General features: G+C 48.5%; 1 long non-coding RNA gene across 1 annotated transcript in view; it reads right to left on the bottom strand.

Annotated features, from left to right (window-relative positions):
* Positions 1-25201, bottom strand: part of LOC136628082 (uncharacterized) — a 407320-nt gene that overhangs the window by 306264 nt on the left and 75855 nt on the right. The window contains exon 7 of the long non-coding RNA XR_010792846.1: positions 23119-23203. This is a non-coding gene — a long non-coding RNA (uncharacterized lncRNA). The remainder of the gene's footprint in view (positions 1-23118; positions 23204-25201) is intronic.

Raw genomic sequence — 25201 nt, 5'->3', positions numbered from 1 at the left:
GAGAGCAGGGTGGTCTAGCTACAGCTTATGAATGGGAGACTACTTCCTGTAGTCATCTGTCTGGCTGCTACTAATACAATGCACGTTTCTCCCCAATTACTGCACAGATACATGCAGTACACGTATCGTTGTAATCCGCCTGACTGTCACTACCTGGTGCTCCGAGATGTTTGAAAAGATGGTGACAGTCTCTTACAAGGAGTTGTCTCACTAGGATGGCTCATTTCCATATTGGCATTTAAGTTACAGCAGACCAGGTCATCCATGTAATATGTGACCACCGTAGCATGTAGTATTACGTTTCTCTGAAGAAGCAGCCGCTGCAGTTTACTTCTGCAATGAACAGCCAGCGTCGGCTTTCAGCAGCAAAATTGGCTGTTTGCTAGGAGTTGCAGCTGATTTCCGCAGCAACTCATACTGACTGACTTTTCTGAGCCAATCCGTTTAAGAATAATGTTAATATAAGGAAGTTTACTAAGGAAATGGATCCCCTGGACAGAACCTGTCCCGGCTGCTATTGAAAACTGCTAAAACTGAGACCAGTAGATCCCTGTTTCTGCAGGTTTCTGTTAACTTCTAGCACACATGTGTCAAACACAAGGCCCGCGGGCCGATCATGTTATGTGGCCTGCGGCATGCCGACGGCCGCTCACCACTGTAGTGATTACCAGCTGGGGTGCCGCAGCTCCCCACTTGTAATCACACTGACAGCGCTGATCCCAGCGCGCACTCTGACATCAGAATCCTTCTCCCCAGTCCCCTGCTCTTCAGTTCCGCAGGAGAGGACTCAGGGAGGAAGCGTGCCGTGCTGCACACTGTGCACCCGGGCGCATATGAACTTTTTCCACAAGACTTTTGCACTATTGAGCAATTCCAGCAACGTGATTGGTTGTCTGGGTTGGCTGATTCACGGTGATTGGTTGTCTGGGTTGGCTGATTCACAGTGATTGGTTGTTTGGGTTCGCTGATTCACCAAGCAACCAATCAGGTTGCTGGAATTGCTCAATAGTGCAGAAGTCTTGTGGAAAAAGATAATATGCCACCCGGGCTCAGCACGATCCGATCCGAGGAGGAGCGGCGCTGACAGCAAGGAGGAGGTAAGCATATGGCTGGGGAAGGGGGAAGTCAATATTGCTGCTGGGGGTGGGGGGTTAATATTGTTGTTGCTGGGAGGAGGTTAATATTGCTGATTGCTGCCGGGGGTGAGAGGGTTAATATTGCTGGTGTGTTGGGGGGGGGGGGGGGGTATTTTGCTGCTGGGAGGGGGTTAATATTGCTGTGGGGGTGGGGTGGTAATATTGCTGGCGGGGGTGGGGGTTAATATTGCTGCTGGGTGGGGGTTAATATTTCTGCGGGGGGGAGGGGTTAATATTGCTTGGAGGGTTAATATTGTTGCTGGGTGTGGGGGAATAATATTGTTGCTGGCAGGGGGTTAATATTGCTGCCGGGTTGGGAAGGGGAAGGGGACGGGGGTTAATATTGCTGCTGGGAGAGGGTTAATATTGCTGCGGGGGTGGGGTGGTAATATTGCTGGTGGGGGTTAATATTGCTGCTGGGTGGGTGGGAGTTAATACTGTTGCTGGGAGGGGGTTAATATTGGTGCGGGGGGAAGGGGTTAATATTGCTGGTGGGTGGGGGGGTTATATTGCTGCTGGGAGGAGGTTAATATTACTGTGGGGGTCGCTATTACTACTGGGGCCACTGTGGGGTACCCTGTTACTACTGGGGCCACTGTGGGGGTCAATATTTTTACTGGGGCCACTGAGAGTCACTATGACTACTGTGACCACTGTAGGGGTCACTATTACTACTGCGACCACTATAGGGGTCACTATGACTACTGCGACCACTATAGGGGTCACTATGACTACTGCGACCACTATAGGGGTCACTTATCACTGCGACCACTATAGGGGTCACTATGACTACTGCGACCACTATAGGGGTCACTATTACTACTGCAACCACTATAGGGGTCACTTATCACTGCGACCACTATAGGGGTCACTATGACTACTGCGACCACTATAGGGGTCACTATGACTACTGCGACCACTATAGGGGTCACTATTAGGGTTCGTTCACACGGACGTAATTGCATTTCGGTCGCACAAATGCGCTACGTATTTGCGCAATCGAAAATCACTTATACCTACGTATTTGGGCATGCAGAAAAGAACGCAGACGGGCCCACTGAGATGGTGCGCTAATATGCAGTGAATACATCGGTTTCCTGCGCGGCCCATTCACTTCAATGGCCTATCGTGGTGCGTAGTATGCAACAAAATAGGTTATGCTGTGTGACAATATACATCATGTGAATGAAATCACTGAAACCAATGGCTTCTATTCACTGCATATTATGTACGCAAATACGCTGGTGTGAACGAGCCCTCACTATACTGTCTTACAATCGGCCCTTTGAAGGTCACCATAAGCCCGATGTGGCCCTCGGTGAAAATGAGTTTGACACCCCTGTTCTAGCACTTTGTGCTGGGGGGAATAGCACGGTGGACTGCGCTGTTCTTTTCGGCATAAAATGCCAGAAATGAATGGAAGCCTGCTGTAACACAGGCCTATTGGTCTCCATTTCAGCAGTTTTCAATAATGGCCATTTTTGGGGGTTTTAAACGGACGCCATAACGGGACCCTTGGATGGAGCCGAAAAGAAGATGTGAATGGAGTTTAAAGGGGTTGTCCAACTGTGCAAAATGGCTCTTTATACTTCTGTATGGCTTTTACAAAGCACTTTGTAATAAAATGTGTGCTTTGTAATTATGCCATACAGAAGATATATACCTACCTGATCTGGTGCCCCCCCCCCCCCCTATATTTACCAGTCCGTTGCCTTGGCTCCGACCAGTCCAGCGGTGGCTCTTCTCCTAACAGTCCCGCAGGCGCAGTAGCTGGTCCTGGCTGGTCAGCTCCCTGGGGAACGCGCCTGATGCAGGCGCATGCACAGTCTTCTCCTGCTCCATGGCAATGGCTTCCCCTGGCTTCGGCAGAAGAGGAGTAGCTTCCCCTGGCGGACCGCCCTTCTGTGTAAGTCACTGGTCTGGAGGGGGGGGAGGGGGTGCGGGAGTCGGGCGGCCTGTCACTTGTCGCTCTTGGGTGCTGTCACATAGACTTCTTGCGGGGGTGGGTATGCTTTCACATAGACTTGTCGCTGTGCTGTTTGCTGTGGGATGTGCTGTCACATAGACTTGTTGCTGTGGGGTGTGCTGTTACATAGACTTGTCGCTGTTGGGTGCTCTCACATAGACTTCTTGTGGGGTGGGGGTGCTGTCACATAGACTTGTCACTGTGCTGTTTGCTGTCACAGACTTGTCACTGTGCTGTTTGCTGTCACAGACTTGTCACTGTGCTGTTTGCTGTCACAGACTTGTCGCTGTGCTGTTTGCTGTCACATAGACTTGTCGCTGTGCTGTTTGCTGTCACATAGACTTGTCGCTGTGCTGTTTGCTGTCACATAGACTTGTCGCTGTGCAGTTTGCTGTCACAGACTTGTCGCTGTGCAGTTTGCTGTCACATAGACTTGTCGCTGTGCTGTTTGCTGTCACATAGACTTGTCGTTGTGCTGTTTGCTGTCACATAGACTTGTCGCTGTGCTGTTTGCTGTCACATAGACTTGTCGCTGTGCTGTTTGCTGTCACATAGACTTGTCGCTGTGCTGTTTGCTGTCACATAGACTTGTCGCTGTGCTGTTTGCTGTCACATAGACTTGTCGCTGTGCTGTTTGCTGTCACATAGACTTGTCGCTGTGCAGTTTGCTGTCACATAGACTTGTCGCTGTACAGTTTGCTGTCACATAGACTTGTCGCTGTGCAGTTTGCTGTCACATAGACTTGTCGCTGTGCAGTTTGCTGTCACATAGACTTGTCGCTGTGCAGTTTGCTGTCACATAGACTTGTCGCTGTGCTGTTTGCTGTCACATAGACTTGTCGCTGTGCTGTTTGCTGTCACATAGACTTGTCGCTGTGCTGTTTGCTGTCACATAGACTTGTCGCTGTGCTGTTTGCTGTCACATAGACTTGTCGCTGTGCTGTTTGCTGTCACATAGACTTGTCGCTGTGCTGTTTGCTGTCACATAGACTTGTCGCTGTGCTGTTTGCTGTCACATAGACTTGTCGCTGTGCTGTTTGCTGTCACATAGACTTGTCGCTGTGCTGTTTGCTGTCACATAGACTTGTCGCTGTGCTGTTTGCTGTCACATAGACTTGTCGCTGTGCTGTTTGCTGTCACATAGACTTGTCGCTGTGCTGTTTGCTGTCACATAGACTTGTCGCTGTGCTGTTTGCTGTCAAAGACTTTTCACTGTGCTTTTTGCCGTCACATAGACTTGTCACTGTGCTGTTTGCCGTCACATAGACTTGTCGCTGTGCTGTTTGCTGTCACAGACTTGTCGCTGTGCTGTTTGCTGTCACATAGACTTGTCGCTGTGGGGTGTGCTGTCACATAGACTTGTCGCTGTGGGGTGTGCTGTCACATAGACTTGTCGCTGTGGGGTGTGCTGTCACATAGACTTGTCGCTGTGGGGTGTGCTGTCACATAGACTTGTCGCTGTGGGGTGTGCTGTCACATAGACTTGTCGCTGTGGGGTGTGCTGTCACATAGACTTGTCGCTGTGGGGTTTGCTGTCACATAGACTTGTCGCTGTTGGGTGTGCTGTCACATAGACTTGTCGCTGTTGGGTGTGCTGTCACATAGACTTGTCGCTGTGTTGTTTGCTGTCACATAGACTTGTCGCTGTGCTGTTTGCTGTCACATAGACTTGTCGCTGTGCTGTTTGCTGTCACATAGACTTGTCGCTGTGCTGTTTGCTGTCACATAGACTTGTCGCTGTGCTGTTTGCTGTCACATAGACTTGTCGCTGTGCTGTTTGCTGTCACATAGACTTGTCGCTGTGCTGTTTGCTGTCACATAGACTTGTCGCTGTGCTGTTTGCTGTCACATAGACTTGTCGCTGTGCTGTTTGCTGTCACATAGACTTGTCGCTGTGCTGTTTGCTGTCACATAGACTTGTCGCTGTGCTGTTTGCTGTCACATAGACTTGTCGCTGTGCTGTTTGCTGTCACATAGACTTGTCGCTGTGCTGTTTGCTGTCACATAGACTTGTCGCTGTGCTGTTTGCTGTCACATAGACTTGTCGCTGTGCTGTTTGCTGTCACATAGACTTGTCGCTGTGCTGTTTGCTGTCACATAGACTTGTCGCTGTGCTGTTTGCTGTCACAGACTTGTCACTGTGCTGTTTGCTGTCACATAGACTTGTCGCTGTTGGGTGCTGTCACATAGACTTGTTGCTGTTGGGTGCTGTCACATAGACTTCTTGCGGGGGTGGGGTGTGCTGTTAGATAGACTTGTCACTGTGCTGTTTGCTGTCAAAGACTTTTCACTGTGCTTTTTGCCGTCACATAGACTTGTCACTGTGCTGTTTGCCGTCACATAGACTTGTCACTGTGCTGTTTGCTGTCACAGACTTGTCGCTGTGCTGTTTGCTGTCACAGACTTGTCGCTGTGCTGTTTGCTGTCACAGACTTGTCGCTGTGCTGTTTGCTGTCACATAGACTTGTCGCTGTGGGGTGTGCTGTCACATAGACTTGTCGCTGTGGGGTGTGCTGTCACATAGACTTGTCGCTGTGTTGTTTGCTGTCACATAGACTTGTCGCTGTGCTGTTTGCTGTCACATAGACTTGTCGCTGTGCTGTTTGCTGTCACATAGACTTGTCGCTGTGCTGTTTGCTGTCACATAGACTTGTCGCTGTGCTGTTTGCTGTCACATAGACTTGTCGCTGTGGGGTGTGGCGTCACATAGACTTGTCGCTGTGGGGTGTGCTGTCACATAGACTTGTCGCTGTGGGGTGTGCTGTCACATAGACTTGTCGCTGTGGGGTGTGCTGTCACATAGACTTGTCGCTGTGGGGTGTGCTGTCACATAGACTTGTCGCTGTGGGGTGTGCTGTCACATAGACTTGTCGCTGTGGGGTGTGCTGTCACATAGACTTGTCGCTGTGGGGTGTGCTGTCACATAGACTTGTCGCTGTGGGGTGTGCTGTCACATAGACTTGTCGCTGTGTTGTTTGCTGTCACATAGACTTGTCGCTGTGCTGTTTGCTGTCACATAGACTTGTCGCTGTGCTGTTTGCTGTCACATAGACTTGTCGCTGTGCTGTTTGCTGTCACATAGACTTGTCGCTGTGCTGTTTGCTGTCACATAGACTTGTCGCTGTGCTGTTTGCTGTCACATAGACTTGTCGCTGTGCTGTTTGCTGTCACATAGACTTGTCGCTGTGCTGTTTGCTGTCACATAGACTTGTCGCTGTGCTGTTTGCTGTCACATAGACTTGTCGCTGTGCTGTTTGCTGTCACATAGACTTGTCGCTGTGCTGTTTGCTGTCACAGACTTGTCACTGTGCTGTTTGCTGTCACATAGACTTGTCGCTGTTGGGTGCTGTCACATAGACTTGTTGCTGTTGGGTGCTGTCACATAGACTTCTTGCGGGGGTGGGGTGTGCTGTTAGATAGACTTGTCACTGTGCTGTTTGCTGTCAAAGACTTTTCACTGTGCTTTTTGCCGTCACATAGACTTGTCACTGTGCTGTTTGCCGTCACATAGACTTGTCACTGTGCTGTTTGCTGTCACAGACTTGTCGCTGTGCTGTTTGCTGTCACAGACTTGTCGCTGTGCTGTTTGCTGTCACAGACTTGTCGCTGTGCTGTTTGCTGTCACATAGACTTGTCGCTGTGGGGTGTGCTGTCACATAGACTTGTCGCTGTGGGGTGTGCTGTCACATAGACTTGTCGCTGTGTTGTTTGCTGTCACATAGACTTGTCGCTGTGCTGTTTGCTGTCACATAGACTTGTCGCTGTGCTGTTTGCTGTCACATAGACTTGTCGCTGTGCTGTTTGCTGTCACATAGACTTGTCGCTGTGGGGTGTGGCGTCACATAGACTTGTCGCTGTGGGGTGTGGCGTCACATAGACTTGTCGCTGTGGGGTGTGCTGTCACATAGACTTGTCGCTGTGGGGTGTGCTGTCACATAGACTTGTCGCTGTGGGGTGTGCTGTCACATAGACTTGTCGCTGTGGGGTGTGCTGTCACATAGACTTGTCGCTGTGGGGTGTGCTGTCACATAGACTTGTCGCTGTGGGGTGTGCTGTCACATAGACTTGTCGCTGTGTTGTTTGCTGTCACATAGACTTGTCGCTGTGCTGTTTGCTGTCACATAGACTTGTCGCTGTGCTGTTTGCTGTCACATAGACTTGTCGCTGTGGGGTGTGCTGTCACATAGACTTGTCGCTGTGGGCTGTGCTGTCACATGGACTTCTGTTGGGGTGGGTGTGCTGTCACATAGACTTGTCGCTGTTGGGTGTGCTGTCACATAGACTTGTCGCTGTGGGGTGTGGCGTCACATAGACTTGTCGCTGTGGGGTGTGCTGTCACATAGACTTGTCGCTGTGGGGTGTGCTGTCACATAGACTTGTCGCTGTGGGGTGTGCTGTCACATAGACTTGTCGCTGTGGGGTGTGCTGTCACATAGACTTGTCGCTGTGGGGTGTGCTGTCACATAGACTTGTCGCTGTGTTGTTTGCTGTCACATAGACTTGTCGCTGTGCTGTTTGCTGTCACATAGACTTGTCGCTGTGCTGTTTGCTGTCACATAGACTTGTCGCTGTGGGGTGTGCTGTCACATAGACTTGTCGCTGTGGGCTGTGCTGTCACATGGACTTCTGTTGGGGTGGGTGTGCTGTCACATAGACTTGTCGCTGTTGGGTGTGCTGTCACATAGACTTGTCGCTGTGGGGTGTGCTGTCACATAGACTTGTCGCTGTGGGGTGTGGCGTCACATAGACTTGTCGCTGTGGGGTGTGGCGTCACATAGACTTGTCGCTGTGGGGTGTGGCGTCACATAGACTTGTCGCTGTGGGGTGTGGCGTCACATAGACTTGTCGCTGTGGGGTGTGGCGTCACATAGACTTGTCGCTGTGGGGTGTGGCGTCACATAGACTTGTCGCTGTGGGGTGTGGCGTCACATAGACTTGTCGCTGTGGGGTGTGGCGTCACATAGACTTGTCGCTGTGGGGTGTGGCGTCACATAGACTTGTCGCTGTGGGGTGTGGCGTCACATAGACTTGTCGCTGTGGGGTGTGGCGTCACATAGACTTGTCGCTGTGGGGTGTGGCGTCACATAGACTTGTCGCTGTGGGGTGTGGCGTCACATAGACTTGTCGCTGTGGGGTGTGGCGTCACATAGACTTGTCGCTGTGGGGTGTGGCGTCACATAGACTTGTCGCTGTGGGGTGTGGCGTCACATAGACTTGTCGCTGTGGGGTGTGGCGTCACATAGACTTGTCGCTGTGGGGTGTGGCGTCACATAGACTTGTCGCTGTGGGGTGTGGCGTCACATAGACTTGTCGCTGTGGGGTGTGGCGTCACATAGACTTGTCGCTGTGGGGTGTGGCGTCACATAGACTTGTCGCTGTGGGGTGTGGCGTCACATAGACTTGTCGCTGTGGGGTGTGGCGTCACATAGACTTGTCGCTGTGGGGTGTGGCGTCACATAGACTTGTCGCTGTGGGGTGTGGCGTCACATAGACTTGTCGCTGTGGGGTGTGGCGTCACATAGACTTGTCGCTGTGGGGTGTGGCGTCACATAGACTTGTCGCTGTGGGGTGTGGCGTCACATAGACTTGTCGCTGTGGGGTGTGGCGTCACATAGACTTGTCGCTGTGGGGTGTGGCGTCACATAGACTTGTCGCTGTGGGGTGTGGCGTCACATAGACTTGTCGCTGTGGGGTGTGGCGTCACATAGACTTGTCGCTGTGGGGTGTGGCGTCACATAGACTTGTCGCTGTGGGGTGTGGCGTCACATAGACTTGTCGCTGTCGGGTGTGGCGTCACATAGACTTGTCGCTGTCGGGTGTGGCGTCACATAGACTTGTCGCTGTCGGGGGTGCTGTCACATAGACTTGTCGCTGTCGGGGGTGCTGTCACATAGACTTGTCGCTGTGGGGGGTGCTGTCACATAGACTTGTCGCTGTGGGGGGTGCTGTCACATAGACTTGTCGCTGTGGGGGGTGCTGTCACATAGACTTGTCGCTGTGGGGGGTGCTGTCACATAGACTTCTTGCGGGGTTGAGGGGGACACTGGGGGGGTGCACTGTGGGGGGTTACACTGTGGAGGGGCATGTGTGTGGTGGGGGCACTGAGGGGGTGTACTGTTTGGGCACTGTGAGGGGGGGGGCATGTGTGTGTAGGGCATGTTTGGTGCTCCTTTCACTTTCAATAGCAGAGGATCGCGATCCTCTGCTATTGAAAGTACTGCTAGAGATCACGATCTGCTCCTACTGCTGTGACAGCTGTAGCAGGAGATTCCTTCATCTCCCCAGCATGTCCCTTCATTACTGGATACTGGGACACTGCTGTCACAGTGTCCAGTGATAAGGGGACATGCTGGGGAGATGAAGGAATCTCCTGCTACAGCTGTCACAGCAGTAACAGGACATCGCACTACTCTCCCTGCCCTCTCATTGCTTTGAATGGAGCCGGCCGGCTGACGGCTCCATTCAAAGCAATGAAGCGTGCGTCTCCATTATGACGCCGGTCCTCCAGTCATGTGACCGGTGTCATTGGGAGCGCGCACACTGGGGAGAGAGAGGCAGCAGTGCATCATGGGGACTACCCAGCGACGCCATCTTTAAAAAACCCTTCAGGCCAGCTTTATAAGGGGAAGAAAAGGAATAAAAAGGTGAGCAAAATATCGTTTTTTATGGGTAGAGCTGTGGTGTGTGATGCTTCTACTCTACAGGGCATTAATGGGAAAAAATCAGTTTGGGCAGCGGGACAACCCCTTTAAGTACTAACTTGGCTGATCAGAAGTATCCTGTAATTAGGGAACATCCCTTGAAGGTGGATGGGATAACCATGTTCTGCCTCTTTATTACAGGGGAGCTGTTTAATGTGCTGTTACCTCGCCTGACCACGCTTGTCCAGTCAGACTGCATCTGGCAGAGGATCTGTTGGAGACTGATAGTCTGTTCCTGACCGGTGGATGGAGCCAGTGGTATCTGCACTTGTTCAGGTGGCGGATGGCTAAGTGAGAAATGTCTTGCCATTGCTTCTGCACCACATAAAGCTGACCATACATTTCGGACAGTCGTATGCCAAACAAGCTCATTTGGCCAACGGCTATCCGTCTTGACCCCCCCCCCCCCACTTTTACATAACCATTTGTGGCTCTGCCGACCGTGCTTGTGTTCTGGATGGGGAGAGGGCAATAAGCTTATTCCCCTGCAAACAAAAAAGGATTGGACGTGTTGAATTTCAGCTGCGTGAAAGGTTTCTTTGAAAACCGCCAATGCTGATCGCATGTTAGTAAATGGAGGGGCGCTATAGTTCTTTAAAAGTTCAGTTGCCAGGGTTTACACTTCTTTACAGGCAACCCGAGGAAGGTGCCAGGGACGTTGTATGCATGGGAGTTCTTCCTAAAGGCTATGTCTGCCTTTGTATACATTCTTTTCTAATTTCTTTAACACCACTACAATAAAAAAAATGGAAGAAGTAATCTTCTGCTGTTTTGTGTAGACAATGCTGATATGTATTATATTTAATATATATTTTTATTCTCCCCACAGTACAGAATGCAAGTACCCCCAATGTTGCTTTATTCTGCATTCCCTCCAATCTTGCTTCTTCATATTAAAGGGTTTTTCCTAATAATCAAATATTGGTGGCACTGGAAGGAGGGGGTGAGGTAATAGTAAAATGAATACTTCCCTCTCTGCTCACCGGCTGCTTCATGCCCCCTTTTCCCCATTGCCCTTATGGCCAGTCTGTTTTACATCAGCTGCAGCAGTCATTTGGTGGTTTACCAATGTGACTGTTAGAGCCAGTGTCAGACCCCAAAACAGAATGGATTGTCATTAGTGAACTCCCATGAACAGGCCCACTACTAGATTATGTGCCCTGTAGATGGGATGTCACTGGGGACAGATGACCCAGTGACGTGGAATCGAAACGCTTAAATGGTGGTTTGGGGGCAGTGGGGTTAATTGTTCAATAGAAAAACCTGTGGACAGTAGAAGAGAAGGCAGATGATATGAAGGCAGATGACCATAGGATCAGATCTAACACGTCTATATGATAATCTGTATATCTGCATTGTGTACATCTGTCTTTCTTAGGCCGACGTCTCTGTCCCAGATATTGGGTGAACCAAATAAAGACTCCTTTCTTACTCAAAGATGCCGTTTTTGCAGTATGGTCTCAAGGTAATCTCCAAACCTAATAGTTAATTAGAATAACTGAGGTTTTAAAGGGGTGTACAATTACCAAACGATAGCTCTGGAATTCGCAGGAATCTTTTCCCTCTTTCGGAATCACCATAAGGAAAGCTTTCAGGGTCTCTCAGGTAGATTGGTGCCTGCAGTGAGGGAGTTGACGGCCCGCAGGAAATGGGGGACAGGGCATTCGAAAAGGTCTTATAGTATGATGGGGTGAACCCATCTGGGCCGGGAGCTTTCCCTGTCTGCGATTCTTTTAATGTAAGAGCTAGCTCTTCTGGTGAGATGGGAGTTTCTAGAGACTGAACTGCCTCTCAAGAGAGATGAGGCAGTCCTGAATTTAGAAGATAAAAATGGACTGTTGCTCTATGTCAAGTATGCTCCTTCTCTGACATGGGTGGTGATAAGTTATATAAGGACTGATAGTCTCAAAACACCTTTGCTATCTGGGGTATACAAATGGAGGTTACTTCCTGATGTGCAAGTGATATGTGGTATGTAGGAACGAGACCTCTCCTTCCTCAGGGCGCTGGCGAGAGTGCGGCTGGGTTTGTTACCCAATTTGTAGAAGTGTCTCATACATTTTGTAAAACAGCCTTTAGCATGTGACATGGACAGTAAATGTACTTTGTCTTTTAATTGTGCTAACTCACATCCCGTCCCTGTATCTAGGGTTTGTTTATGAACTGCCTTTAAGGTCTGGAAATGGCTCAAGAGGTTTGAGTTGGGCCCCTTTGTCCTTTTTTTAATTCTATAATCAATACTAATGAGGGAACCGCGAATAACTCACTTATGGGCCTCCCAAACTGAAAGCAGGGCAGTTTCTGGGACGCAATATTGCTAAAATATTCTTCTAGGGCATCTTGTATCTCCTAGCAATCAATGGATCTTGTATGAGTGATTCATTAAGACGCCACTGCCACGTCCTATCGTGTAGTGAAGGGAGAGAAAGCGAGAACGAGATAAGCATGGGGTTTGAGAAAGAGATGTTGTCCATGTGTGCTGATGTGATGTAAGGGAGGCAAGCATGTTGGATCAGGAAATAGTCTTTTCTGGAATAGGAGTTGTGTGGACGAGAAAAGAAAGTTTAGTCTTTAGTGGAAGGATGAATGATTCTCCAAGCATCTACTAACTGGTGCTTGTAGAGTGTCTTGCGAAACCTGCGGTGTGTTGACCCAGGTAAACTACTGACCCAATTTGAATTGGTTAAATGGACGTCCACGGGAGTGCGGTAGGGAAATTGCAGTGTGTAACGGAACTATGTTGTGCGGTAATTTCGGTTGGCTCTTTCGGGGTTTTCAGCACGCGGAGCTAATATTTCGGCACGAATTTTGCGTTCCGTTGTGATAAGTAAAATGCGCGCGTCTCCCTAAGGGCAAAGACTCTGCGGTTGGCGGCATAGAGATAGCGCTCAGGTTTACAGTCACGATGTGGCGGTTGACCCATAGTACCGCCCAAACGGCAAGTGGATGCGGCAGTGGAGCTGTGAGGCCCGGCGAGCCAAGCCAGGTGAGGGTCAGCGTCACCCATAGCCACCTACGTTTTTGGTGGCTAACAGCGTGTTGGGCAATGCAGCGTTCGGGTTCCGGGTAAAAATGGCGCCTTGGCGACATGTGCAGAATGTAAGAGGCCTGTAATGATTTTCTCTGGTCTTCTGTATGTGCAAACTGTTTGGGTTAAATGGACGTCCACGGGAGTGCGGTAGGGAGATTGCAGTGTGTAACGGAACTATGTTGTGCTGTGATGGTTTGAGTTTTGTCGGTTTTGAATTCTTCTCTAATTAGAGTAAAAGGCTGTGAAATGAGCGGTTAATTTGTTACAGAGCCCAGAGGGTCGGGTGTGGTAGGAAGCCTAGGCCACTAAGGTAAAAGTAGAGCGCGCCGGGCAGTAATCCGCCTAGTCGTGATGGTGGTATACGACTTTAGCTGTCACTCTACCCCCCAGTGGGTACTGGGTACTCATTGCACCGACCTCGGAAGGACAGAAGGCTGAGTCGACCCTGAGCCGGCTACCTGACGTACACGGGGTTTGAACCCGCACATCTCAGGTCGTGAAGCGAGAGCTTAGCACTGCGTACTGCTGCCCTAATGCTCTGCGCCACACGAGGCTCACAATGTAACTAGGTGCCCGTTTACATCTATAATCCTGGTCCAGTGTCTAGCTTGGAAACGAGATGCCATATAGACAGGCGTGGAGGCTCTGGTACCCTGCCGTACCGCCTCTAGCTTGGATACAAGATGTGCTACGGTGTGGTGGGGCCTGGATGCTGTAGTGCTAAGTTGGGCCACCTCTTGCTTGGATTCAGAATGTGATACGGGCGGGCATGGAATCCCTAGTGCCCTGCTGGGACACCTCCAGCTTTCGTATAAGATGTGATACGGGGGTGGGAGAAGGGGAAGGTAGCTGCAGCAGCCTGTTTCACCGCCTTTAGCTTGGATACGAGATGTGATCCCGGGGGGCATGGATGCTCTAGTGCTAAGCAGGGCCTCCTTTTGCTTGGATGCAAGATGTCATACGGGCTGGCATGGACTCTCTAGTGCCCTGTTGCTCCAGCTTTCATAGAAGATGGGATACGGTTGGGCACGGAGGCTCCAGTTCACTGCTGTACCACCTCTGACAGATGAGCCGTCATCAGCTCCCTTCTGACAATGCTTTCAGTTTTCAGGCCCCTGGGGTTCAGCTGCAGCGCCACCGGCCGCACTGTGCTCTAATGCCAATTTGGAGCCGTTACCCCGGGCCCGGGCCTGTGGCTGCTTTGAGATGCCCATAATGAATCGCCTTGCGGGTGGTGCTACACTAACCGTAAAGCTACAGTGTCAGTCAATCGCAGCGCTTGCTTAGTGACGCACGCTAAGGAGCTGGTGGAATAAGCAGATAGGCAGGTGACAAAGCCACTGTTTTTCCAATGGCAATCTCCTAACGGTTAATTTCGGTTGGCTCTTTCGGGGTTTTCAGCACGCGGAGCTAATATTTCGGCACGAATTTTGCGTTCTGTTGTGATAAGTAAAATGCGCGCGTCTCCCTAAGGGCAAAGACTCTGCGGTTGGCGGCATAGAGATAGCGCTCAGGTTTACAGTCACGATTGGGCGGTACTATGGGTCAACCGCCACAACGGCAAGGGGGTGCGGCAGTGGAGCTGTGAGGCCCGGCGAGCCAAGCCAGGTGAGGGTCAGCGTCACCCATAGCCACCTACGTTTTTGGTGGCTAACAGCGTGGTGGGCAATGCAGCGTTCGGGTTCCAGGTAAAAATGGCGCCTTGGCGACATGTGCAGAATGTAAGAGGCCTGTAATGATTTTCTCTGGTCTTCTGTATGTGCAAACTGTTTGGGTTAAATGGACGTCCACGGGAGTGCGGTAGGGAGATTGCAGTGTGTAACGGAACTATGTTGTGCTGTGATGGTTTGAGTTTTGTCGGTTTTGAATTCTTCTCTAATTAGAGTAAAAGGCTGTGAAATGAGCGGTTAATTTGTTACAGAGCCCAGAGGGTCGGGTGTGGTAGGAAGCCTAGGCCACTAAGGTAAAAGTAGAGCGCGCCGGGCAGTAATCCGCCTAGTCGCGATGGTGGTAAACGACTTTAGCTGTCACTCTACCCCCCAGTGGGTACTGGGTACTCATTGCACCGACCTCGGAAGGACAGAAGGCTGAGTCGACCCTGAGCCGGCTACCTGACGTACACGGGGTTTGAACCCGCACATCTCAGGTCGTGAAGCGAGAGCTTAGCACTGCGCCACACGAGGCTCACAATGTAACTAGGTGCCCGTTTACATCTATAATCCTGGTCCAGTGTCTAGCTTGGAAACGAGATGCCATATAGACAGGCGTGGAGGCTCTGGTACCCTGCCGTACCGCCTCTAGCTTGGATACAAGATGTGCTACGGTGTGGTGGGGCCTGGATGCTGTAGTGCTAAGTTGGGCCACCTCTTGCTTGGATTCAGAATGTGATACGGGCGGGCATGGAATCCCTAGTGCCCTGCTGGGACACCTCCAGCTTTCGTATAAGATGTGATACGGGGGTGGGAGAAGGGGAAGGTAGCTGCAGCAGCCTGTTTCACCGCCTTTAGCTTGGATACGAGATGTGATCCCGGGGGGCATGGATGCTCTAGTGCTAAGCAGGGCCTCCTTTTGCTTGGATGCAAGATGTCATACGGGCTGGCATGGACTCTCTAGTGCCCTGTTGCTCCAGCTTTCATAGAAGATGGGATACGGTTGGGCACGGAGGCTCCAGTTCACTGCTGTACCACCTCTGACAGATGAGCCGTCATCAGCTCCCTTCTGACAATGCTTTCAGTTTTCAGGCCCCTGGGGTTCAGCTGCAGCGCCACCGGCCGCACTGTGTTCTAATGCCAATTTGGAGCCGTTACCCCGGGCCCGGGCCTGTGGCTGCTTTGAGATGCCCATAATGAATCGCCTTGCGGGTGGTGCTACACTAACCGTAAAGCTACAGTGTCAGTCAATCGCAGCGCTTGCTTAGTGACGCACGCTAAGGAGCTGGTGGAATAAGCAGATAGGCAGGTGACAAAGCCACTGTTTTTCCAATGGCAATCTCCTAACGGTTAATTTCGGTTGGCTCTTTCGGGGTTTTCAGCACGCGGAGCTAATATTTCGGCACGAATTTTGCGTTCTGTTGTGATAAGTAAAATGCGCGCGTCTCCCTAAGGGCAAAGACTCTGCGGTTGGCGGCATAGAGATAGCGCTCAGGTTTACAGTCACGATTGGGCGGTACTATGGGTCAACCGCCACAACGGCAAGGGGGTGCGGCAGTGGAGCTGTGAGGCCCGGCGAGCCAAGCCAGGTGAGGGTCAGCGTCACCCATAGCCACCTACGTTTTTGGTGGCTAACAGCGTGGTGGGCAATGCAGCGTTCGGGTTCCAGGTAAAAATGGCGCCTTGGCGACATGTGCAGAATGTAAGAGGCCTGTAATGATTTTCTCTGGTCTTCTGTATGTGCAAACTGTTTGGGTTAAATGGACGTCCACGGGAGTGCGGTAGGGAGATTGCAGTGTGTAACGGAACTATGTTGTGCTGTGATGGTTTGAGTTTTGTCGGTTTTGAATTCTTCTCTAATTAGAGTAAAAGGCTGTGAAATGAGCGGTTAATTTGTTACAGAGCCCAGAGGGTCGGGTGTGGTAGGAAGCCTAGGCCACTAAGGTAAAAGTAGAGCGCGCCGGGCAGTAATCCGCCTAGTCGCGATGGTGGTAAACGACTTTAGCTGTCACTCTACCCCCCAGTGGGTACTGGGTACTCATTGCACCGACCTCGGAAGGACAGAAGGCTGAGTCGACCCTGAGCCGGCTACCTGACGTACACGGGGTTTGAACCCGCACATCTCAGGTCGTGAAGCGAGAGCTTAGCACTGCGCCACACGAGGCTCACAATGTAACTAGGTGCCCGTTTACATCTATAATCCTGGTCCAGTGTCTAGCTTGGAAACGAGATGCCATATAGACAGGCGTGGAGGCTCTGGTACCCTGCCGTACCGCCTCTAGCTTGGATACAAGATGTGCTACGGTGTGGTGGGGCCTGGATGCTGTAGTGCTAAGTTGGGCCACCTCTTGCTTGGATTCAGAATGTGATACAGGCGGGCATGGAATCCCTAGTGCCCTGCTGGGACACCTCCAGCTTTCGTATAAGATGTGATACGGGGGTGGGAGAAGGGGAAGGTAGCTGCAGCAGCCTGTTTCACCGCCTTTAGCTTGGATACGAGATGTGATCCCGGGGGGCATGGATGCTCTAGTGCTAAGCAGGGCCTCCTTTTGCTTGGATGCAAGATGTCATACGGGCTGGCATGGACTCTCTAGTGCCCTGTTGCTCCAGCTTTCATAGAAGATGGGATACGGTTGGGCACGGAGGCTCCAGTTCACTGCTGTACCACCTCTGACAGATGAGCCGTCATCAGCTCCCTTCTGACAATGCTTTCAGTTTTCAGGCCCCTGGGGTTCAGCTGCTGCGCCACCGGCCGCACTGTGTTCTAATGCCAATTTGGAGCCGTTACCCCGGGCCCGGGCCTGTGGCTGCTTTGAGATGCCCATAATGAATCGCCTTGCGGGTGGTGCTACACTAACCGTAAAGCTACAGTGTCAGTCAATCGCAGCGCTTGCTTAGTGACGCACGCTAAGGAGCTGGTGGAATAAGCAGATAGGCAGGTGACAAAGCCACTGTTTTTCCAATGGCAATCTCCCAATGGTTAATTTCGGTTGGCACTTTCGGGGTTTTCAGCACACGGGGCTAATATTTCGGTACAAATTTTGCGTTCTGTTGTGATAAGTAAAATGCGCGCGTCTCCCTAAGGGCAAAGACTATGCGGTTGGCGGCATAGAGATAGCGCTCAGGTTTATATCCTTGTAGCAGTAAGGAGGTGTGAGACAACCGGAAGATCCCCATGATCACATCTCGGAAGCCCCAATGAGAGTAATGCTGTGCCTGGCCCCTACTCAAGATCAGTTTGAATGATTGAGCAAATTGCCTACTGTATTTCTTCCCATAGGGGCCTGATGGCGCTGCATGACCACCACCCATATAGAAGCGAACCAATTTCTTTATTACATCTCCAGCATATGTTGGACTTTTAGCTGATATTTTGGCCAGTCGAAGTTTTCTGCTAGTTTCAAAATGGTTTAGGCAGTGTGAGAATTTGGAATTGAGTTGGTCGCTAAGGACCACTGCTCTTCACTGAATGAACATTGCAGTTCTTGTTTCCATCTGTCCATACATGGCAGCTTGGAGAGATGCGGGGTCGCCACCAGGCGCTCATGGGCTTTAGTGATACCCTTACTTGGTTTCTTTATGCCATAAAAGTATGCTTCATAGCTTGTGAGTGGACTTTTGTCCTGAGAAGGCAGTGAAAAGAGTAAAGGCCCATTTATACAGGATGAGCGTTGGACAAATGATGCCTGACACTTGTCCCTGTGTCTCCGCACTCTCGTGCTCCTGTACGGGAGCTAGCAGAGCTGGCTCGCACACGGAGTGGCCAGCATGGGGCAGGGCAGTGCAGGAGATTTCTCTCCTCTCGCTCCCCCGGCCCCCTCCATTGAGATAACACAGCGGCCGCTTGCTACTAAACGGCCGCTGTTTAAATTGCGCGATGAGCGATCAACTTCATCGCTCATCTTTTATACGCCACTGTGTATCTCAATGGAGAGGTGCGGGGGAACGAGAGGAGAGACATCTGCACTGCCCCACCCTCCTGCTGGCAGCTCCATGAACCAGCCAGCTGTGCTAGCTCCCGTGCAGGAGAATGGGAACCCGAAGACACAGGGACAAGTGTCGGACATCGTTTGCCCAACACACGTCCTGTGTAAATGGGCCTTTAGTGCCTTAACTGAAGAAATTTATAGAAATGTCTGTGAGGGAATTGGTACATGTAGTTGTGCAAATGATCTAAGGGTGAAATTATCAAAAAGATTCCCGATTTGTCTCGACCCCACTAGACCACCAGCTGCTAAAGTCAGTATTAGGAATTAAAATTTGGGCTATCTCTATGGGAGCTTTAAGAAATCGGGGAAGCAGAAGGTTTAGTGTTGATACTTTTTTCCAAATCAATATAGTAGCTATAATTGTAGGTAGAGTGCTACAAGGAAATTTCTAGTAAGTGTAAATATCCACAAGGTGCATGATAGTTTGGGGGATTCTAGAATCTGCGATTCGATATCTATCCACTTTTAGTAAAGTCATCTCTCCACCAACTTTCTAGCTGCTCCATCATGGTGGCATAGTAGTATGATTTAATACAAGGGCAACTCAATCCTCCCTGGGTGGGGGGGAAGAAACATAACCTTTTTCGATACTTGTGCCCTGCGGTTTCTCCATATAAATCTGATACGCATCTTTTGGATTTTTTTTAAAGAATGAGTGTGAGATGAGGATGGGTAAGTTGAGAAATAAGTATAGTATTTGCGGGAGCAGCATCATTTTTGTTAGAGATATACGGCCTGTCCATGATATGGGGAGATTTAGGTAGCCCTTAATCTCTTTTTCGAGTGTCTTCATTAAATTGTTGAGATTACAGGCCCTATATTTTTTGTTGGGAAAGTGAGAGTAATGCCCAAGTATGGGACCTAGCCATTCGCCCACTCATATGGGAAAAGTTTCTGAAGTCTAGTTTGGATGGTATGGGGTATACCCATATTAAAGACCAGGGATTTAGAGGAGTTTACTTTATAGTAGCTTGCCTGTCCAAGAGCCTAAAAATACACAGTGACCACACTTCTGCTGAAGTCACACATCGCTATCAAAGTTTTTTTATGAAGTTTGGCACTTGTTTCTACCACTTACAACTTTAGCAAAACTTTTACAATGCTTTCACCACTTGGTTTTTCATCCAAGAAGCCAAAACATTTGGTCCACTAGCTGATTGTGATGTGAATAATCAAACCCCTGAAATACTTTTATCGTACAGATTTTTCTCAGCAATTAGTAATCTGACAGAACTCACATTTTACAGCAGCCTCACCTTTGTTCAACATGCAGTACTGAGGGGGAGAATTTCTGTGTACTTAAGACTGTGTACATTCGGATATCAAAGCTAGCTATAAATGGCAGTCTGTATTCTGCAACACATTTTCTGGAGAAGCTGAATTTGCAGCAGCTGGGCTTAGAAAAGATGTATACAGAAGGGGCCAACTGCCAGTAGTGCCTCAGGGAGGAGGAGGGTTTCAAAATGTTATACTCAATAGGGTACATTTACCACTGCTGGCAGTCATGCAGTGGTCCATAAGGCCACTTTTCTCCACATAGGCAGCACAGTACTTTTAATGAAGCATTATATTTAGGTACCCTGTTACAGATTTTGCATGGGGGCCCAGAATCTTCAAGTTACACCTCTGGGTGAAGTCTGGCAAGCACGCATGTGAGCACTGTGGTGGTGAATATGGTGAAATGGTTAGGGTAGTGTCTAATTCTGGTGTGTTAGCTTTGGTGCCAAAAAAGCTTTATCTGTCCTGCAGCCCTGATAGCTCATTATGAAATTGCTCACGATTTCAATGATTGCCATTTATGCAATGCAATTCCAGCAGTGTTACTGTAGAGAAAAGAATAATGCAAAATACAATAATCAATAAAAATGACTCAAGTATGAGTAAGAAGGCACAAGACCAGTCTCAGTAATGGTTATTATAAACGATGACTAAATGCAGCAACCTCAATGTCACTTTGTATTGCTACAGCAATGTGTAAGCAAGGCATAATGACTACCTGTTATTGTTTAAGGTTGTACCACACTGTACTGGTGTCAGGGCCTAAATTCAATAGATTCCCATCCAAGTACTGATTTCATAACCATGTATATTCTGGCATCATAACGAGTAAGCAAAGGTTGGAAGATTTTATGCAAGCTCATAACATTCTTTAACCCCTTCATGACATGGCCTATTTTGGGCTTAAGGACGCAACAATTTTTGGCGGATTTTCTTCCCCGTTTATCAAAAGTCATAACTTTTTTATTTTTCCGTCGACGCGGCCGTATGAGGGCTTGTTTTTTGCGTGGCGAACTGTAGTTTTTATCGGTGCCACTTTTGGGTACATAGACTATATTGTAAAACTTTTTTTTTTTTTTTTAATGATAGCAGGGAGAGAAAACGCATCAATTCTGCCATAGATTTTTTTATTTTTTTTTACAGCGGTACTCATGCAGCATAAATGAGACATTCCATTTTTTCTGCGGACCGGTACGGTTACAACAATACCAAAATTCTTACATTTTTTTTTAGGTTTTCCCACTTTTCTGCAATAAAAACCCTTTTTCTGGGTAATCTTTTTTTTTTTTTCTAAATTGCTGCATTCAAAGTCCTGTAACGTTTTTATTTTTTGATGTACGGAGCTCTATGAGGGCTTATTTTTTGCGAGACGAGCTGTAGATTTTATTGGTACCATTTTGGGGTACATACGGCTTTTTTGATCACTTTTATTGCGTTTTTAGTGAGGCAAAATGCTAAAAATTAGCATTTTGCCTCAGTTTTTTAGCGTTTTTTTAAGTGTTTTTTTCCGTGCACAGTCAAAAGCACGGGACACCGGCTGTGACTGACAGCAGGCTCCCGCTGCGGGATAGCACGGGATCATATGTGATCCCGCGCTATCTCCAGGACGTAAGTTTACGCCCTGTTGCGGGAAGTACCGGGCTGCCAGGACGTAAACTTACGCCCTGCAGCGGGAAGGGGTTAAGCTGTAAACATTATTCCTAATTTCATTGAATAATTTTCCTGAGCATGGATATATAATATGTCGTGTATATATATATGGTATATATTACGGTCGCCGTCCTGGGATGAGGTTTCTACGAGTAGCGTTACAAAAAGTAACAAACTCTGCTTACTATGTTAAGCATAGATAGGAGAGCAAATGAATGATGAGGGCTCATTCACAATTCATTCACCGATCTCACAGCATGTGTATGTGTGTGTTGCATGTGTTTTTTTATGTCGCGTGCGTTTTTTTTTTACGTTCATACCGTTCGTGTGTCATCAGTCTTTCACGCAAAGAAAAATGCAAGGCAGCCCAACTGATAATACTTTTTTGTTTTCACTGCCTACTGGCAACATGCTTTAGAAACCTGCTGTTATTTTTTTACACTTCCATAGACTTTTATGGGTGATTTTGGTCAGTAAATAAAACAGGACAGGCAGAATTTTTTAGTCCATATAAAAAACACAAATCTGAATACACCAATTTACTTTATTGGGTCTGTATGCTGTCGGTATTCAGTCAGTAAAAAAAAAATGCAGACAGAAAATATGCCTGTGTGAAAGGGCCTTAAGTTCTGAATAGAGATGAGCGAACGTACTCGGTAAGGCCGATTTCGCAATCGAGCACCGCGATTTTCGAGTACTTCACTACTCAGGTGAAAAGATTCGGGGGTCGCCGGGGGGCGGGGCGTGGTGGAGCGGTGGGGTAGCAGCGCGGAACAGGTGGGAGCTCTCTCTCTCTCCCTCTCCCCCTCACTCGCCTCTGCACCCCCCCCCCCCCGCTCACCCACGGCGCCCCCCGAATCTTTTCACCCGAGTAGTGAAGTACTCGAAAATCGCGGTGCTCGATTGCGAAATCGGCCTTACCGAGTACGTTCGCTCATCTCTAGTTCTGAACCTTCTGAAGGTGATCATGGTGGTGTTAGCCCATGCTCAAAGTATCAGGCACGTTCAAAGTTCCCTGTATAATCCCGCTGTTCATGCTCCTGACTTCAGTTTCTAGGAATTCAATGAATGGCTGAGCGCTGCCTCTGATTGGCTCAGCAGGCAGGGATTTTAAATCCACACTTGATGAAAGAACTTTAAAGCAGTGCAGGGAGAAGACCCGGCGACACGCGGCTGATTCCCGGCAGCTGCAGAGAGGTGAGTATATATATTTTAATTTTTTACACTTGATAGGGATGATTTTCAGGGAAGGGCTTATATTTAAAGCCCTTACCCGAAAATCACTGCGGGGCCACTCCGCGCAGGGTATGCAGAACACAGCTGGACTGCTGCCTTCTTCATACTCTGAGGGAGTATCAGCTGTATCCCACAGAGAACTCAGCGGGCAGCCTGATAAGACTGGTCGTTCACTTTCAGCTTGCTGAAAAAGAATGATCAGCAACTTGTTAACGAAAACTGCACAATGTCAGTGCAGGTAGAGCCAACAATTATCGCTCAAAAGACGTATCAGGGATTTTTGAGTGGATTTGAGCGAGAATCCTTGTCAACCAGAGAGTCTTCCTAGCAGTCAGTCACAGTCCATACTCTGTGCAAAGACATGCTTAATTATATTTATACTGTCACTACTGAAAAGCATCAGGACCCCTCCTTGTTTTATTCCAAGCTTGAATAGTTTTTGATATTGTGGAATTAAATCAGGCAAAAATAAAACCACCTACCTGGCCTAGATCCCAACACAATTCTCTTGACCTTCATGCTTGCAAGTTCTCTTCTATTTTGCTTGTTTTTCTACACAGAAGAGACCTAAAAACGAAGACAATCTTTAGGATGTTACAAGTCATTTTCAATAGACTTTGCTTACTTTTATAAACTATTACAGCAAATGGTTCCATAGGTGTCATTATCCATCCGGGTGCCTATATAAGGATATACTTTCTCTACTTGTATCTGCAGAACTACTTTTTACCACTTGTCTTCAGATATTCTTGGGTAATCTAGCACAAATCATGCATAGAAGTCAGTGTATAAAAAATTGGAATGGTTTATAAAATTCTGCGATGGGGTCTCTTTACTTGGCTCTCAGTAAAGAATACTGAGGATGATGACACCTCTGCACTGATGCTGTCAGACCGTGGAAGAAGCAGGTAATGTAATGCAGATATATATGTGCAGAGGAACAGTTTTGTTGTTATGCTTGAAGAAGGCTTGTGTGGAAAGTTGAAACACGTTGCATCTATAATAAATATCCATTTGTTGTAATCTTGGGACATCTCCTGTTGCACCTGACTTTGGCTCAAACTACACGCTTTCTTAGATCAGGGGTGCCGATAGGAAGGCACCCCAGTGAAGTAAGTCTGGAGATTATATTAATGTAATCACTGGAGCGCTGGGATTTTTTCTAGAACACATTATGCTTCTGTCTTCTGGTATGTATATGCCTGGAGTTACCACATAACGCTCTCCTGATGGAAAGTCGTAAAGACCGGTGATCTTCACACACAATATCCAGCTGACTACAACATTTCGAATATTGATGAGTAAGGATGTGGCGCTCACTAGAAGGATACTGAAAAGTGTAGTAGGTGAGTGGTCTTGATTGCCAGGTGAAGACGAGTATTCCTAGGTGCTGTAAACAATCTCATAAGAGAGAGCGGCTAGAGGGAAACTCCGATCATGGCATGAAGGAGGAAGATATAAATGAGATAAAAAGAAAAAAACCTCAGCGCTCGCACCGTAGAATAGGTGGAAATAGAATATACTGAAGGGACTAAAGTTATATCACTTACTTCAGGGAGGCGCCTTTAGGGTAGGCGCCTCCTAATCCAAATAGGCGTATCAAATATGGTACCGATCAGCAATGATGAACAGGTTCCACGATTTTAATAAAACAAGATAAAATATAATACACAACGCGTTTCGGCCGCACGGCCTTTTTCAAGTGTACATTATATGAATAAAAATAGACATATATAGTAATAAAAGTACCTTGTAATCCTGTGACAAATGAAGGTAATCAGGCTGCCAAATCCAGACCGGCATCTGTTGTGTCAGCATCAATGCATGTTGTAAAGGGAAGTGAATGGGAAGGGGAGGGGGAGGGAGGAAAGGGGAGGGGGGGGGGAGGGGGGTCACTGCTGGTATATAGCAGTGAGTGATTACCAAACTGTTACGATTGTGTCGGCATCTGATGGTATAACAACACATTGCAGGGAGGGGAAAAGGAAAAAAAAAAAAAACTGCTAACGTGTTGATGTTACATAGTTAGCAGGACAGATGCTTCTACACTGATGTCTGCTTTGTCAGTATAGATTAGCATAATCGTGCATTACAGGGGCAAGGGGGGACAGGGGAGGGGAGAAGAGAAAGACACTGATGGTGCTGTGTGAATTGACACATTCTATAGCTGCATAGCGTGCTCAAATGCATCTTATAGCTTAGCTGTAGGTATTTTGAATGTTACGACTATCTGGGCTAAAGTCATGTGTGTATATGCGTCTGACGTCATGACGCTGTGTCTTGTGCGTAGAATGCATAAGAAATAAAGTTATGACATTCAAACGCAGAGTCACATGTGCATATGTGTCTGACGTCATGACGCTGTATCTCATGAACAGAATGCATAAACAATAAAGTTATGACATTCAAACCACAGCTAAGATAAGGGGAAACCGAGGTATACACATTGCAACATGTAGCATATAGTGCATGTTGGGTGCCGTGGTGTCATTTAAAGGGACAGGCACATAAATGAACAATTAAAAGGACAGTCACATAATATAAATATATGTATAACCATAAATT

This window comes from Eleutherodactylus coqui, chromosome 1, assembly GCF_035609145.1.
Source record: "Eleutherodactylus coqui strain aEleCoq1 chromosome 1, aEleCoq1.hap1, whole genome shotgun sequence".
In the NCBI taxonomy this organism is placed as follows: domain Eukaryota; kingdom Metazoa; phylum Chordata; class Amphibia; order Anura; family Eleutherodactylidae; genus Eleutherodactylus; species Eleutherodactylus coqui.
The sequence above is the reverse complement of the archived record's forward strand: the minus strand, read 5'-3'. Positions and strand labels throughout refer to the sequence as shown.